Source organism: Durio zibethinus, chromosome 13 (genome assembly GCF_047325235.1).
Source record: "Durio zibethinus cultivar Kanyao isolate XHJ-2024 chromosome 13, ASM4732523v1, whole genome shotgun sequence".
Lineage (NCBI taxonomy): Eukaryota > Viridiplantae > Streptophyta > Magnoliopsida > Malvales > Malvaceae > Durio > Durio zibethinus.
The window spans coordinates 12,198,395-12,212,817 of NC_143174.1; positions in this window are offsets into that span (position 1 = coordinate 12,198,395).

Here is a 14,423-nt window from a genome sequence, read left to right on the forward strand (position 1 = left end):
AAATGATAGAATAATTTATATGAAATTTCAATAAAAGTAATTATATTTTTTTCAAATAAAAATATTAAAAATATAACTTAAAAATTTTTAATTGAAAATATTTGACAATTACCCAATGATAAGAATCTTATAAATGTCAAATGGTAAATTTCTTAAAAAATCTTTGGGTGATAAATTCTTTTTAATTTGTCCCAAATGGTGAAAGAATTTAAATGAAACTTCAAAAAATAATTGTTATATTATTTTTTTCCAAAGATAAAAAAAAAACTAACAAGAGTTTTTTTTTCTAAATATACTCAAATTGTGGAAAATTTAGAAACAAAACTTGTAAAAAAATTTTAAATTGACCCAAATTGTGAAAAATTTAGAAATAAAATAAAAATAAAAATAAATTCCAACGATGAAATTCTTAGTTATCGCAAATGGATGATTATTTAAGAAATTTATAGGTGAAAAGATATTTCTAATTTTGGCTCAAATAGTGAAAGAATTATATAGGTTTTCAATAAAACAAAAACCAAAATAAAAAAAATGATTAAACCTTTTTTCCGATGATGGAATCTTTTTAAGAAAATAAATAGGATTCTTAAATACTCTTAAGATAAACAAATATTTTTAATAATTCTACCAGATTGACGAAAAAATCTTAAGAATTATTTTCAATATTAAATTTAAGACCATTAACATCAATACTTTAGGATAATTTAAAATAAAATGGTACCATCCTTTGGATGGACATGTAGGGGTGCTATAACCTTTTTTCATATGTAACCAAACTCCTGAATCATGTTCTGATTAGTAGACCAGAACCTATTCTTTTAAGGACCCTTAATCAAGTTTAGAAGCTCTTTAAAAAAATAGATTCATTAAGTGGCCAATCACACCTAGAAAAAAGATTGGTGGGAACTCCTCTTGTTAAGTCTAGTTATAGATTTATGGATTTATATATTATAACAGTTTGATGACTTCACTAGGGATAAGGTTAGAGAGTCAGGCCATAAATTTTAAATTTATCATATCCTTTGGTCTAATAGTTTTAAAATGTAAAGATTTTGTTATTTGTTCACTAACGTTTTTTCTTTTTTATCTTGATTTATGAGGTATGAAACTTATTTGTTCCTTTACACACACTATTACATGCATTTCAATTACATGAGCCCTATACCCGGGCTCCATCCCTATTAGGAGGGAGTAAATTACCTACGCTCTCGTGAGATAGTAATCTTCGCAATGGCTAACGAAATACTCCCACTCAAATTGAATCATTTCCGTTGGCAGCTTGTGATGGGTGAGGATTAGAATACCTTACTAGTCTATGATGGACAATGATGTAAAGAACAATTTAAGAACCTTTAGTGGTCAAAATCACTTAGCCTAACATATAACCGACACGTAAGAGGTCAACCTTAAGATAGAGTTATTCTTACCCATTGATAGATGTAACCGAAGTTAGGACACAAGAATGAACAATTTGTGTGATATATTGATTTTCTAACCATTTTGTTTGTTTGACTTTGTGCATTTGCATCATTTCAATTAGTGCTTGCATTAGCATGTAATTCCATGCATCATTTTATTATCATATGTAACATTGTGCATTTGCATCATTTTCATATAGGGAATATTTGCCATATATTAGTTATTGATAAATTACATCTCATACCTGCATCCATGGAAATGTACTAATATAAAATGATAGTTATGTGGCAAATATGAGTACATTCCATTCATGCCTTAAAATAGCAAATATAAAGCATAGCATTTTTAATAATAATACAATTATAATACTCAAAGTTCAAGGATAGCTCCACTAAGCAAGAACCCCACATAATCAACTCACTAAGGTAATACAAGAGCTCGAGCTAGATAAATGGAACAAAAAAATTTCAAACGTTTTGAGAAGATAGAGAGAGCTCAAGAAAAGCTTGAAGGGGAGTTAAGTAAGATTTTAGAGGCTTTGAATAAATTAAACAATGGTAATGGTATAGAAAAAAATACTAGCCAGCAGGATCATCTATCACAAGACATGGCTGACCTTCTATATCCTATTAGTTATGGGCTGCATCAAGCCCAGTCCACATAAGATGCACCACTACAATAGTTCACATACCCTGTAGGATATACATACCCTGAAATGTCATCAATTTCAAATCCAAGACATTACTAAAGCTATATAAATCATGTCTTTACTAGGAAGGCAGTGGAACCAATCCAAGTTCTTAATCTAGATGATCCAAAAGAGAAAAAATGGATCGAGTTGCTAGGGAACCCAATAGTTGATAGAAAGATGAATATGCTCGAGAAAAAGTTGTAAGCAGTAGAGGGAATTGATTTTTATGATTCTTTAGATGTTTTTGGGCTCTATTTAGTCTCAGATGTCGTTATTCCTCTGAAGTTCAAGGTACCAAAGTTTGAAAAAAATGATGATAAAAAGTATCCAAAGACCCACATTACCATGTACTGTTAAAAAAATGGTTGCCCATGCTAATAATAAGAAGTTATTAATGCATGTATTTCAAGATAACTTTACTGACTATGCTACTAGATAGTATGTTCAGCTAGATAAGACTCACATTCAGTCCTAAAGTGATATAACCCATGACTTTATCAATCAATATCGGTATATCATAAATTTAGTCCCTGATCATCTGTTTCTGCAGAATATAGAGAAGAAGGCAACTAAATCTTCAAAGAGTATGTCCAGAGGTGGAAGGACATAGCTACTCAAATTTAGCCTCCTCTAACTGAGAAATAGACCACAGTATTGTTCGTGAGTACTTTAAAATCTCTCTATTATGAAAAAATGATAAAGAATGCAACAAAAAATTTCACCAACATTGTGATTTCGGGTGAAATCATTAAGAATGCCATTAAGAATGGCTAATTGAAAATAGGAAAAACTTCCACTAAGAAAGCTTAAAAGAAAAAAGAGATTGAATCTCAAGTTTTGAGCTTTGAAAGACAATAATTTAGGAGTTATCAACCTTATCCACCATAAGGTTACTTCTCATACTACCTTGTTATTAATAATACCTTACCTTACCCATACCAGCCAACCCCATAGCTATCTTACCCACCAACATATCAACCCGTTTTCAAACCTTAAACTTTCATGTACAGTCCTAACACTCAACCTCTTACAAAACCCTAAATTAGTCTTGCTAACCTAATAAGTGGTTTACGAGAGCTACAAACTACTTTAAAAAACCCATATTTGACCCAATCCTTATGACTTAAATGAAATTATACTGAGAGCTTTACAACAACCACTTAATTGCCTCTAGTCGTCTAGAGCTGTTCAAGCCATACTATCTTAAGTAGTATGATCCTACAACTCACTGTGACTACCACTATGAAATTGCTGGTCATTCCATTAAAAATTACAGTGTGCTAGAATATAAGGTGCAACGATTGATCAAAGATAGAATGATAAACTTTGATATAGGGGGAATAATGATAATGCCAAATGTTAGTGGTAATCCTTTGCCTAATCACAATGTGAATGCTCTGAGTGAGGATCGAAAGTGTCATTTGAAGAAAAAGTGAAGAAATCAAGACTCCACTCAATCAGTTATTTGATGTTTTGTATGAAACTGATATGATATAGTTGATGGATCCTCGTAATTATCGTGGAAGATGTGTATAAGATGAAAGCTGTAAATATCATAATGGGGGCAATTGGTCACTCTATTGAAACTTGTGAGCAATTTTGTCATAAAGTACAAAAGCTTATGAATTTTTACCAAATTGAGATTTATGAATAGGGAAATACCTCAATAAGTGCTAAAGTGTCTATGGGTAATAAGCCATCAAAATTGGTTCTATGACCAATAACAATTTACTATAGAAAAAACCAAGGTCGATTGTGGACAAAATCATCCCTAGGCCAGTAACTTTTAAAGTCTCTGCTTCATTTTCCTACAAATATGATAAAGCTCTGCCATGAAGATATAGTTGTGATATGGTAGTCTAGGGGCAAAAGGAGAATACACCTAAGTCTGATGCTATCAATATAACTGATGTAGGGGATATAACCAAAAATGAAAGATATTATACTCCAGAAATGCTAGACACTCGAAGTAAAAGATGTTATACTCCAAAAATATTGTACAAGGCTAGAAAAAAAAACCTAAAGTAGAGAAAAAACAAAATAAACCAGAAGTGATGCTTAAGGAAGAATGTCAAAAACCAATGTCAGAAAAAAAGGTTTGTGAACTCTTAAAAATGGTCAAGCAAAGTGAATACTTTGTGATTGAATAATTGAACAAGATATCAACATGAATCTCATTGCTATCACTATTATTAAATTTTAAACTACACCAAAATGCCTTATTGAAGATGTTAAACCAGGCGTATGTGGCACATAATGTGTTTGTTGAGTATGTGAATCACTTAGCTCGAAACTTGGTTATGATAAACTATATAGCATTTAGCAATGATGAAATTTCTTCAAAAGGAAGGGGAAGCACCAAGGTTCTGCATATCACTGTCAAGTGCAAAAGCCATACTATAGCCAAGCTCTTCATTGACAATGGCTCTGCTATTATTGTCATGTCTATATCAACTTTGGTAAGGCTTCTTATTGATTATTCATATATGAAAAGTAATCATATGGTCATCCAAGCTTTCGATGGGACCAGGTATAAAGTTTTAAGAGATATTAAGATGCCCTTACAAATTGGGCCATGCACATTTAATATAAAATATTAGGTGATAAATTTTTTTTTCATTTAATTGTTGTTTGTTGAGAAAGCCATAGATTCACATGGTAGGTGTTATTCCCTCTACCTTGCATCAAAAGATCAAGTTTAATGTGAAAGGTTAGTTAGTGGTAATATTTGGAAAGAAAGATTTGCTTATGACTTAGTCATAGAATGCCCTATACGTGGACGTTGCTAAAGAAGCTTTGGAATGTTCCACCAATCCTCTGAATTGGTCAATTATGTGGGCGAAAGATCTAAAAAGTAACAACTCTAAAAAATAGTAGTGAGTCAAATCATCAACAAAGGTTGGTATCATAGAGCAAGACTGGGCAAAAATTTATAAGGGATAAAAGAGCCCCCAACAATAATTGACAATAGCAACAGGTTGGGCCTAGGCTATGAGGTAGAAGGATGGGAGATAAGAAGAAGACAAGCAAATAGGAGAGATAAAAAGATGGCAAGGCTAAAAAGGTATGAACCAGAGATTATGCTTATGATCATCCCATACTTGTACGACACCTTCAAGCCTGAAGGGTTCATGTTCGTAGATATGGAAAAAGATTTTGAACTGAGTATGGATGAGACATTTGCTGAGTTGCCTATCCATGCAATTAGAGATGAAAAAGGGCATGAATAAGAAATATGGGTCCGCCCTTGTCCGCTAGGTTACGAGCTAAAAAATTAGAGCATCATTGAAATGCCTACTATCCTTAAAACCATTTCAATGTAATTGTACATCCTAATAGATTATACCCAAAAGCATTGGGATGATCTTTTATGTATGGGCCATTTATCTATTTATTATTCCAATAAAGATTAGAAATGATGCATTTTCATAAATTTCTTCTGTTGCTCTCATTTTCCATTTTTTCAACACATCTTGCCAACATATCCAATTTCATTTAATTTTAAGTCCTCAAATAAATATGAGGATAATCATGATAACGATCAAAGGGTTAATTTTAAAAATTCGATTAGCGTTGATGAACTTGATAACAAAGATGATTTTGAGGAATATGCCTTCATTCCAAACCTAATGAGATTAATTAAGCAAGAAAACAAACCAATTGAGCCTTATAAGGAGATAACTGAATTAGTGAACTTAAAAAATGAAGAGAATAAAAAAGAGGTTAAAATTAGAACCTCACTTTCATCAATAAATGAACAGAGATTGGAATATCTACTTTGAGAATTTGTAGATGTGTTTGCTTGGTCTTATTAGGATATGCTTGGGCTTAGCACAAAAATAATGAAACATAAATTGCCCCTAAAGCTAGAATGTAAACCAATCCAATAGAAACTGAGGTGAATAAAACCTGAAATACTGTTAAAGATTAAAGAAGAAGTGAAAAAGCAATTTAATGTATGTTTCCTACAAGTGACCAAGTGTCTAAAATGGATAGCCAACAGAGTACCAGTCCCTAAGAAAGACGAAAAGGTATGAATATATGTGGATTAACATGACTTGAATAGGGCTAGCCCAAAGGCTAACTTTTTGTTGCCTTATATTGACACACTGGTGGATAACACAGTCAAGCTTTCTATGTTTTCTTTCATGGATGGGTTTTTAAGGTATAACCAAATAAAAATGGTTCAAGATGACAAGGAAAAGACTACTTTAGTGACCATGTAAGGTACATTTTGCTATAACGTTATACCTTTTGGTTTAAAGAATGCTAGAGTAACTTATCAAAAAATCATGGTGACATTCTTTCACAAAATGATGCATAAAGAGATTGAGGTGGATGTAGATGATATGATTGTGAAATCTCAAAAAAGAGAAGATCATGTCACCAACCTTAAAAAGTTGTTTGAGAGATTGAAAAAATTTCAACTCAAGTTGAACCCAACCAAGTGCATCTTCGAGGCAAAGTCAGAAAAGTTGCTGGGCTTCGTAGTCAGTGAAAGAAGGATTAAAGTCAATCAAGATAAAATAAGAGCTATTCAAAATTTGTCACCTTCAAGCACACTAAAAGAAGTTTGAGGTTTTTTGGATAGACTGAACTACATTTCTTGGTTCATTTCTCAGCTTATCTATAAATGTGATCCAATTTTTAAGCTTTTTCGCAAGAGTAATCCTAGATAATGAAATGAAGAATGCCAAGAAACTTTTAATAAAGTTAAGCGATACTTGTCTAATCCGCTAGTGTTGGTGCCGCTTATGCTAAAGAGACCTTTGATCTTATACCTAACAGTATGCGAGAAATCAATGAGATGTGTACTAGGGTAACAAAATGAATCTAGTAAAAAAAAGAGCTATTTACTACCTGAATAAAAAATTCACAAAAATAGAAGTCAAAGTATTCTTCTTTAAAAATATATATATTGTGAATTAGCTTAGATAACCAAAAGACTCAAATAGTACATTCTCTATCATACTACATGACTTATAGCAAAATTGGATTCAACCAAATATATCTTTGAGAAGCCTTCATTGTCTAGAAGAATTGCTAGATGGTAAGTAATGTTCTTAGAATATGATATCATATATGTGAGTCAAAAGTCAGTAAAAATGAGTGCTATAGTTGATTTTCTCACAGATTGTGCTACGAAGATTACGAGCTAATGAGATTAGAATTTTTTGATGAAGATTTGTTAGCTATTCCCCAACTTGAAAAGGAAAAGCATAATGAAAAACGTTGGAGAATGTACTTTGATGAAACTGCTAATGCTTTGGGACATGAAATTGGGGCAATTTTGATTTCTGTAGAAAAGCACTATTATCCTATAACAGTGAGATTAAATTTTAATTGCACAAATAACATAATTAAATATAAGGCCTGTATCATGGGTTTACAAGCTACTACAAATAGAAAGATTAAAGTATTGAAAGTGCTTAAAGACCCAACTCTAGTTATTTATCAATTGAAAGAAGAATGGGAGACGAGAGATTCGAAACTTATTCCATATCATAAGTATATCTTAGAGTTGATCAAACAGTTTGAAGATATTTAGTTTGAGCATTTACTTCTTGAAGAGAATCTGATTCCTAATACCTTAGCTACTCTGACAGTAATGATTCGAATTAATAATAATACTAATATTAAGCCCATCAAACTAGTTGTTAAGGATATACCAGTTTATTGTTCTAATGTAGAAAAAGAAAATGATGAAAAATCGTGGTAATATGATATCTTGCAGTACATTAAGAATCAACAATACTTGGATCACGTAACTGAGAATAATAAAAAAGTTATCCGGAGACTAGCTATAAGTTTTTTCCTAGATGGTGATCATTTTTTATATGTAAATGTGACTGAGGCTAGAAGGATTATTGATAAAGTGCATGATAAAATATATGGGGCACATGTAAATGGACATACGATAGCAAGATAGATCAAGAGAGCTAGGTACTACTGGTTGACAATAGAGAGCAACTACATTGGCTATGCTCAAAAATGTCATAAGTGTCAGATCTATGTTGATAACTGTCATAACGTATAAATCCAAGGACCTATCGCTAGATATGGATGAAAGGGAGTCACCACCAATCTTTTTTTAATTTAGGTGTGATTGGTCACCTAATATAGATTATGATTTGTGAAAACAAATGTTAGGTTCAGGAGTCGGTTACACATGAAAAAAGTTATAGCACCTCTACAACGCCCATCCAGCAGATGGTACCAGTTTGATTTCAATTATCCAAGCCTTGATCATATTTGTAATTTACCAAATTAATTTAATATTAAAAATTAGTCTTAAAATTGTTCCAATAGTTTGGTAACAATTTAAGATAATTTTTTCACCTCAGTAATATTCATAGAGACTAGTATCCCATTCTAAGAGGCTCTGTCATCGAATTTATTAACATTTTTTTATTCAAAAAAATTAGTAAAATCTACCAATAGTTTGGTAGGACTTAAAAATAATCATTCAATGGTTTAAAGGATAAAAATTATTTTTTTATTTTTTACCTTTTAAAAAAAATTGATTTATGAAACTTTTCAATAGTTTAGTGGATTCCATTTTAAATATTAAACCTATGAAAACTCTTCAATAGTTTGGTGAAATTCATGAATTTATTTTGTAAGGATTTTTATTTGAAAAATATTTTTTTTATTTTATTGAAAGGATTTTTTATATAAATATTTTTGAAAACTTTATTTGAAATGATTTTTTTATAGAATCATTTTTTCTTTTTCTTTTTTACTTTCAAAAATAAAATGGTAGAAATAAAAATTTTTTAAAAAATAAAACCAAAAAAATAATATAAAAAATAAAATGAGTTAAAAATAAAATAAAATCAAAAAATAAAAATAAAATGGAAAAAAGAAACTCTGCAATCAGGTAGGGTTAATAAACGGGTCGATGCACAGGTCAACGGGTCAGAGCGAGAATCCCGGGCTACTAAAATCTACCATTTTAGGGTAGTATAAAAGTGAGCTTTCAGTAGTTTTATCCCAGATGCCTTTGCTCTCTCTCTAAACCCTCAAACTCTCTCCCTTCTCTCTAAAGCCAAACTGAGATCTTACCGAAAACTAAAAATCCTTGTCGATTTTTAAAAAATCCCATTAAAAAATTCATATTCCGCCAACAAACTCATTGAAAAATTCACATTCCATCGAAAATTCAAACATTCAAACTTCAAACCTAATTTTCCAAAAAAAAACTAAAATTTTCCTATTTTTCCAGATTCCCTCTAAAATCTTCCAAAACCTAATCTCAACCCCTAGTGACCTAAAATTAAACCCAGAATCTTCAAATCTCACTCAGAAACCTCAAATTGATCCTAAAATCCTAGAATCCCAAAAACCTAATACTGCCTAAAACACCCAGTTTATTCAAATTAATCGAATCCCTTATAAAATTCATTCTGCTCTCTTTTGTAATGTTATTTAGATTTATAGGCCTCCTTAGAACAAATTCAAAAAATGGATAGAATCAATCCAAGCTTGAATCCTGGGATTTGATTCTATCTTAACCTTAGCTTATGCTTATGTTCATTGCTGATTGAAAATTTTTTTGATTTGAGCTTTGATTAACCCTTTGACCAAATTCAATTCTCAATTTCAGTTATTCAATCGATAGTTAGGAAGGAAAGAAAAATAATAATAATAATAATAACAAATTTTAATATAATACCATATATTATACTAATAACAATAATAGTAAAAATAATAATATAATACTATAATATAACCAAAATAATAAAAATGGTCTAATTGACCTCGGACATAGTCTGATTGACCCCAAACACAAACGGGTGTCTGCAGCTACCCATTTTTGCATATTCTTGTTAGAAAGGACGATGTAAGGACCTAGACACCCATTTCGTTTCAACCTAAGAGTCAAATCAATAAGTAAAATGACCAGGACTGAACCATGAATTTGGAGATGAAGCGACCAAAACTAAGTCGAAGTAGAAAATAAATGACTGGGATGAAATCACGAGTCAAAAATGAAGTGACTTAGACCAAGTTGAGGTTAAAAATAAATGATTGAGACAAAATCACGAGTCAAAATGAAGCAACCAAGACTGAGTCGAGGTCGAAGATAAATCATCAGGATGATACCATAATCATATAAAATGATCTAAACTGAGCCAAGATCAAGTGACCGAGATAAAATCATGAGTTAAAATGAAGCGACCAAGATCGAGTCGAGGTCAAAAATAAATGATTGAAATGAAATCACGAGTCAAAATGAAACGACCAAGACAGAGTCGAGGTCAAAAATAAATGACCGAGATGAAATCATGAATCATATTAAATGAGTTGGATTGTGCCAAGATCAAGTGACCGGAATGAAATCATGAGTCAAAATGAAGCGACCAAGACGGACTCGAGGTCGAAAATAAACAATCAGGATAAAACCATGAATCATATGAAATGATCTAGACTGAGCCAAGATTAAGTGACCAGGATGAAATCACGAGTCAAAATGAAGTGACCAAGATGGAGTCAAGGTAAAAAATAAATGATTGAGATAAAATCACGAGTCATAAGAAATGATTTAGATTGAGTCAAGATTGAGATGAGTGATGATGATATTGCAGCAATGCATGTCTTATATGTAATGTATGTAATGTTGATGTCATGAAATGTCAATTATGGTGGCAAGGTTCTTAAGACTCCACCAGTTTTTCTTAGCTTCTCAACATCTCAAAACAAATTTTGTCAACCGATCCATGTTATTCTTCTCATCTGATCATTACTCGTAGGTCATGTTAACCAATCTATCTTGGGTTCATCACAGGATCACTTTGCTTGCCCCAATGTAAATCATTTTCTCACGCTCTTTTCATTTATCTCATCTTGTGTTTCTTTTAAATATGAGAAAACTCTTTATGAAAAATGTCATTCATTTATTTACCATCATTCAAATCAGTGACAGACATGATACATGTTCTTGGTTTATTTAAGGAATGTTCATTTGGTGAAAGGTCAGAAAAATGGATATTTACTATTAAAAGAGCAAAAGATAGGGTCAAAAACAACTCAATGGTGAACAAAGGCAAAATGCTATAAATGATTGCTTAGACAATTTTGAACTCAAACTTAGGATCATCCTTCAAAAACACATTCCATTAATATTTTCAATCTTTGAGCTAATCATCATTCTCATTTTGGGGACCTTCATATGAAAATTTTTTTTTTTTCAAGTTTTCATCTTAAACCGCTCTTTTGGGTTTTCAATTTAAGTCTTCCTTTTTCCTCCTTTGTTTTTTTTCTTTTTTTTCTTTTTTTTTTTGCACATTTTTTCTCATTTTTCATTTCTCTTTCCTCCTTTATTCACTTTGATCAAAGTTTCACATAATCCAATGACAAACCTGTCCTAATTCAATTCATGATTCTCCAAATCAAATATTTACATTTGATCAAAATAAACTTTTAAGGGACGTATCGTAGGCTAGGGTAAAGGGTACCAAAGAAAGGATAAATATGACCAAATTATATTTGAAGGGTTATCAAACCAATGATCGTTTCTTCATGTGGAGCACTTTGACATTTTGTCCCATCAATTTTTTTTCTTTTTTTTTTCTTTGTTTTTTGTTTTCTCTTTTTTTTTGTGAAGTATAATGGCATTTTGTCCCAATAATTTTTCTTTATTTTTTTCTTTTTTAGTGGAGCATATTGGCATTTTGCCCTATTAATTTTTTTTTCTCTCTTTCTTTTCTTTTTTTCTTTTTTGGTGGAACACATTAGCATTTTACCCCATCAATTTTTCTTTTTTTTTTCCTAAGAAAAACAAAAGGTTTTGCCCCTAAAGTTACAGACTTTTCGACTTTGTCCCTAGTGTAGGAGTGATCCTTGATTAGGTTTTCTTAAAAAAATTCTCAACTAACTCAAATGGGGTGACAAAGGATAATAATTTTTTAAAAGATAGAATAAATATGGCCATTTCTCATTTCAAACATGAATACTCTCAATGAAAAATTTTTATTGACTAAGAGCAGACTTGTAAATGAGCAAAGATCATGTATTGTATCACTTTTGAAATTCTTCCCTAGATTTATCTTTTTATTTAGTAGTCCCAACAATCCTAAATTTATCAATCAAAACATCATGAATGGTGTTTTTAAAGTCAAATATTGAATTATCATTACGACTGTCTGAACATTCATTATTTGAAAAAAAATGGGTAGAGAAAAATGGTATGAGATGGTAAAAGTAAATGATGGATATTCACAAAAAAAAAAAAAATGTCATGAAAATGTATCAAGCATGTCACTTTATTAAAATGATAAAAAATAAGATGAAATTCAAGTACATATAAGAAGATCCACATTTTCAAAAGTCTAAGATGATAGGCAGCTCTAATTATGTCTCTAGATGATTAGGAAACGAGTTACCAATGACATATTATGTCATGTTTCCACCAGTATCAAAATTTATCAACCCTCCTTTAATCAGACTTTGCACCATACATTTCAAAGGAATGTAATTTTTGGTGGAATGGCCTGTCACCCCAAAATGATAGTCACGGTAAGCAGTGGAGTCATACTATTTGAGATAGCGAGATTCAAGTTATTTTGTATGAATAGGGGCAATCAAGTGGTTCTTATAAAGTTCTTGGTACAAATTTGTGTAACTCACAAAGAAATGGTCCAATGTAGGCTTTTTTCGATTTTATGATTTTTATGCACCACTTGTTGGGGTAGTGGGATGAATGGATGACCTAAAAAGAGATGGATAAAAGGGTCGTGGAGTTGACTGGTAAGGTGTAGCATAAATATAACTTGTAGGAGAATGATATGTGGGATAACTTGATTAAAGATAATTTTTAGATTGTTGTTTATCAAAACTCACAGCTTAAGTCTCACTTTCCTTTTTCTTAAGCATGTTTTTAGTAGCAAATGATTCTCTTTCTTTTAGTTTACCGCTCTTGATTGCATTTTTGACAATCTCCTCTAAAATCACCATGTCGATAAAATTTTTAGTTGAGTTCCCTATCATTTTCTCGTAGTATGGCAACTTGAAAATGCTTACAATAGCATTATTATCTTTTTCCTTGTTAAAGGGGGTTGCACCTGAACTGCGACATCCTACCACCTTTGGGCATACTCTTTGAAAAACTCAGTTGCTTTTTTCTCTATCCCTTGTAATGAGAGACGATCAGGAACTATATCTATGATTTGATGATATTAACTAATGAAAGATCAAGTTAGATCCTTCCATGACTTAATGCGAGTCCTATCCAGTTAGGCATACCATCTTGCAACAGACTCGGTAAAGCTATCTTAAAGCACATGCATGAGTAGCTTTTTATTGTTGGCATAAGCTACCATCTTACGACAATACATTATGATATACGTGATGGGGCATTTGATACCGTCATACTTCTCAAATTTTGGTACTTTGAACTTCAAAAAAATCATAATATCTAAAACTAGACAAAGGTTGGTAACATCTATGGATCCATAGAAATCAATGCCCTCTATAGCCCGTAATCCTTTCTCAATCATGCTTATGGCTTGATCAGTCTTGGAGTCTTCTGATGGTACAAGCATCTGTAACTTTTTGTTCTCTTTGGTTTTATCCATTTTGAAAATTTATATTGGCTCATCTGCCTTTTCAATGAAGACAGGATTGATATAGCTCTAAACATTCCCTTGATTGAAAATTAAGAACGTTGTTTGTTATTGATGAAAGCTTGGAGTGGTATGAGTCTAATATGGATTGACACCTAGAGGATGTAGTGGCTCAGAATCTTTATGTAAGATGTCTTCTTCTGTTGCCTTTCCTCTATTTCCCTTTTTTAGAGTTTCCAAGATTTTGCTCAATTTTCCTTCTAGTATTTCCTGAGCCTTTTTTATCCTTTTAAGTCGATCTACATTATCTTACGCCATTTTTTTGGCTTTAGCCTGAGTGTTGTACTGGTGTTGAGCTATCTTTGAACCTTAATTTCTAACAATTACAGTGCAAATTTAGAATGATGTTTATGGATCTATCAAATTATGCATAAGAATGAATGCAATGATGCATGAATGCATACACAATAAAAAAGTACTAGTAAGCATAACATGTAATCTGCATGTATGTTTATGAATATGCATAAAAGAAAAAAAATAAAAGAAGACAAAAAAATCGATTAGTCACTTTAAAATAAAGAATAAACACTACAAAGCAAGTAAAATAACATGACCTTAGATTTGGGTTAACTATAAATGGTGGAATGACATGGCTCTATCTATGGTTAGGCTCTTAAAGTTAACTATATGTGGTTTGAATAGCTTATAAGAGGTTCCCAAATTGTTCTTTACATCATGGTTTATCACAG